Genomic DNA, 5,163 nt, shown 5'->3' on the forward strand with positions numbered 1-5,163 from the left:
ATCAACAAAGATTTACACTTACTTTATCTGAATCAAATGGAAAGGGCTCGAGCTGAATGGAACCCAAATTTTAACAATGAACAATCAATAAAGACTGGCGCTAATATTGCTCAATTCACAATGAGAAAGAATAGGGAGATTCGTAGTGCCACAACAACTAGCCTACAAGCAAAGACCAAATAGCTTTAAAATTGAAATTAATCATCTAAAAACTTAAAACTAAAAAATCATCCACCTCCCGCAACCGTTTGTCTGGGGGTATAAATTTGAAATTAACCTCGCTCACAAAGAGCGAATGCATGTCGGGTGTATACTCGATTCATCCTCAAATGTCCATTGCCAACAGGGACGTGGCACGTGCCCTCTGATCGGGTGGTTTGCCCGAAATATGGCACCATCATATTACGATTACGCCCAAAGCCGCTATGTTCCCTAAAGGCGTCAAAACCCTTGAGTTATGAATATAGTGTATATTCGATAGGCATAAAGCCTCTTGAACTAAGGTGGATTCAGACATATCGCCTTAGACAAACATTCAACCCAGGTTACAAGGTATTCTTGGACGAAGCAAACCAATGGCTGCCCGACAAGGTGCCTTCTGTCAGGTGGGGTCGACTACCCTCCTGACTAAGTAGACCGTGGACATTCATGCGCCCGGGACGACAGAACCATGGAAGTCGGGCTCGTCTTCATTCCCCCACCACCAGTTTTTAAGTTTGTGGTGATACACTTTAGATTTCAAATTATCCAATTCAAGATTTAAACCCTAGAATATTACTATATACGATAGTTTATAACCTATTCGACCCTTTAATGACTAGCCTTAATCGAAAGTTCTCTTCTTGTTATCAGGAGGGTAATTAACTATAGGGGCTTGCGCCTATAGGAAACCAGAACTCAGATCAAAAAGTTCCTCACCAATGAGGGCGAAATCTCTGGGTAGTGTCTATATCTAAACCCAATCTACCTTCTGAAAATTCCCCCGGAACCTAATCTAGTTAAAACTCTTGTTGTCATCGATCATACAAACGTAAAAGAAAAATAGACGGATGACGTGGAAGGCCGGGATCACACATCTAAAAATGGAATTTTCGGAGCCCATAATTTCTGGCGACGTCCACTGGGACGGTTTCTCTTTCCTCTCCGGCTAGTTTAGACATTAAACCTATAATAACGATTAAAATTATTAAAGATTCTAATAAATTCATTAAATTTAGGGTTTATAAAAATATGTAATTAAATAATAATTTTCTGAGTATATTTTTATTTCTGTCTAGTCTCTGCCTTGAAGTGTGGGGTGATGTAGCACTTTGAATTACTAACTTTTCCTTTCAAATTGTGCGAAATCTGGAATCTACAGAATACGCCCCTTCACATCCAACTGGGACGACGGTGCTAGCATTCGCCTAGCTAATGCTGCTATCAAACACTGGAAACTTGAAAGCCACCATCCGATTTGGAAGCTTAGATTTTCTTGCAGCTACTGCAAAGGCATGTGTCGTACCTATGTCACGGCATTGATGTTCGAGCGCCAATCCTACGAGACTAATTCTGCTTGATACTTATGCACGACTGTGCTTATTCCGTGCAACACGCAGGGGAGTTGGTAAACTCGCTACTGCAAGGCAGTTCAACAAACCAGGACCTGCCTTCGAAAGTGCTATCTAAACCCAAGTCCTTGCCCTAAGATGGTCATAATTGAAGAAGAGATATCTATAATACCAACCAGGATACCACACTATCATGGTTTATCTGCACCCAGAAGGATGATACTGAAGCCTCCTTCATCTGGAGGTAAGGCTTACAAGAGCGCGTGAGGAGAAAGTTGAATGCAACTACGAGCTCAACTAACCATTACTGTGGCATCACAACCACTCAAGCCTTAGAGCCCAGGAAGTTAATGTTCCCCACCCATAATAAGTTTGGAAATTTTAAATGGGTGTGAAGAAGGATAGTCCTACTGGCCGAATTGAAGCAGTCTTCTGGACAACACGACAAACTCCGTGTTCTCAGAAAAAGAGATATGAAACTTATATCTGCTAGAGTGCACAAGGTTCTGAAGTTGCAAGGAGATGGCTTATATGAAGAAAGAAATCTAATGGGCCATTTCAAACAAAACTAGAGAATCCACAAAGAGAGTTACCCATCTACCATGATTAACTCAAGAGAAATCAAGATCAAGCTCACCGGTGAAATTGGAGCGTGAAACTAGACCTCGCATCCAGAATCCGCTTTCAAAAGGTTCCCAAATGGTAAGGGTAAAGAATTTTGAGACCGTGACCTCCGAAGAAGATTATTTGTAAAGAAAGTCGATATTAGGCGTGAATCTGGTGCAGCCTCCAGAGATCCGCCTTTCACTAAGAATCCTTCACATTCGTACCTAAGAAAAAGTTGTACATATACTGATATTCGCAATAGTCGACAACCTGAAAATCTTCCAAGGAATCTATTGTCCAACCAACTTCATCTCTCAGGAGATAAGGTCCAACTTGTGATCATACTCTCTAATGAAGAGTTCCTATACCACATGAGAGCCCAAAAATCTTTTGGAACGTCACTCTTGAGATTTCTATTACAGAAAAGATGATGATGAGACACCATGGAAGTTGAGGGTAATTTACTATGATGGGCACAATGATGTAGCCACATCAAACACTGTGGCTATTAGACGATACGCAACGAAGCAGTGCCCACTTCTTCTAAACCTCTCAAAGAAGATCAAGCTCAGCATGGCAGTAGAAGAAGAGAAGGTCCCTTCATTAGAGATGGACAAAATTGATTAATCAAGAAGAAAGTGCTTACAATTGAAACACTTGCGCAAGCACATAAGACGTTTGAAATTTCAAATGAAGAGAATGATAAGAGGATATCAGAGCTGATAGCAAGATGATTCTCTACCACGACCTTAGTGCAACCTAAAGAATTTAGTCTCCGACATCTACATCCTTCTCAAGCCCGCAAAAGCTAGAAGCAAATGGCAGAAGGTATAAATCTCCTGACAAGTCAGTAAAAAAATCAGTAATTCTTCATCAATGTCCACAGCACAAAGCCACGGCCAGAGAACCGAAATATCATATATTCAAGTTTGAAGCATTGAAATGAAACATCCTGAATAAATCATTGGTTTGAGAGATAATTTATTTCACACCAAAGAATTGGGTTGGTAAATTTGACCAAATTGTAAGATCTTTTGTTATCAAAAGGTGTACCAAGGGAGGAGTATATCAACTCATAGATCTAGAAGGTCAACGACCCTATGCCCCCGATCAATGGGAGATATTGAAGAAATATCATTCTTAGAAAGCAAACCTTAAAGATCATCTCCTCCAAAAGGAGAAATATTTCTAAGTTGTCTTAGAATTTTCTCACAAGACAGGGGACATTTTTAAATTTAAAAATGCTTCAAAAATATTAATGACGGATGAAATTTCCCTTCAATGCAGGTGGCATTTAAATATTATATTTCGGTTATTCGTTGATCCCCAAAATAAATATTCAAAATCATTTATTGAAGCGTACCAACTGCATAAATACTAGGATTTGAGGGAATATTTGATCTAACTACTCAACAAATCAAATTTACAAAATATTAATTTCTATAGTACAAGTTCAGTGCTCAAACTATTATATTGATCTAGTCTCAACAAGCTATATATGGCCGGTCACTGACAGCTTTACCTACTCAACAAGCCGTTATTAAGAGGCCATGAATAGGAAAACATCATGTTTTGTTTAGCCCGATGACATAAATAACTATCAAGTCTTGATATTTTTCAAATTTAAACAATCAAACAGTTCTGGGATTAGAAGATTTTCGTCAATAACAAATGATTGAGGCAAAATCAAAAGAATTTCTCATACTAATCAAAGACACCAAGCCAATAATAAAAATTTTCGTAAGCTTTATAGGAAGCGCATCCTTCAATTAAATCTGTTAAGCATGAAGCTAAGGATCGAAGGAGCTTCACTTCTTACCAGATTTATCCGACAAAGCACAAAGCTCATCAAAGAAGTCATTCCACATTCTTATAAAGCCATAGGTGAACTAAAGGAATATTGTTATCATCAAAAGTCCATCATGCATAAAGCTTCGGACTGATAACTATTTATCACTGACCTAATATCATTCTAAAGAGTTTAGGTCCTCAATAAGATTCTTCATCAAACTCATGAAAACACAAAGCTAGAGTAGAAGAAATATTAATTCATGACAAATCTTAAAGAAAAATCATGGATTTCTAAAAAGATCCTCTATGTGACATCTAAAACTATAATTTTAGAGATCCGTAGAATCAACTAGCTTACAACAAACATTGATCTGCTTACTAAGCGCTTATCATGTTAGTTCGGGGGCATTTGTGACCTCTAAACTGTCAGAGAACCCGACCGACTCCACCTCAGCCACGATCAAAACCAACACAAAGAAACTACCCTTGACTCCACACGTTTGCCTCCCACGATCGCATAACCATCCCTTCTCAAGATACAAAAAAAAAAACCTCCTCTCATTCGGTATTCTGACGCACACAGAAACTCTTGCGATCAGAGTCGAACCGAAGAGAAGATTTCGTGACTTACCTCAAAGCTCTCGATCTCCGGCACTCGACATCGACTCCGGCAAACACCCCAACCGCAGTCACCTCTGACCTTGCCTCCGATCGACCTCCAGTCCCTCTACAACTCTCAAGCGAAGGCCCCCTCCATCTCCGACTCTAGACGCCAAAGCCGCCGTGCCCCTAGATCCATTTGATCTACTCATTTGCTTCGGCTAAGCCCACCAACTCGGCGACCATTCGCCGACCAAGGACACCGACAGCCGCCTGATCCGCCGTCGGACCCGGCTGCCTCGCCTCAGTGCGTGGTTCTTTCCTTTATCCAGATCGGGTTATGCCCGCTCTCCCTCCCTCTCTTTATGTATATATTATATATATTATAAATATATAATATTATATATATGATATATTATAATGTAATATTTTATTATATATTATAATTATAATATTTATATTATATTAATATTAAATTTCTACTTATATATAATATTATATATTATATTATAAATAAATGTGAATAAAAAAAAATGAATAAAAGAGAAGAGAGAGAGAGAGAGAGAGAGAGAGACAGAGAGAGAAGAGAAGGTGGAGGATTTCAACAGGTTATGGT

This window comes from Dendrobium catenatum, unplaced genomic scaffold, assembly GCF_001605985.2.
Source record: "Dendrobium catenatum unplaced genomic scaffold, ASM160598v2 fragScaff_scaffold_989, whole genome shotgun sequence".
NCBI lineage: Eukaryota > Viridiplantae > Streptophyta > Magnoliopsida > Asparagales > Orchidaceae > Dendrobium > Dendrobium catenatum.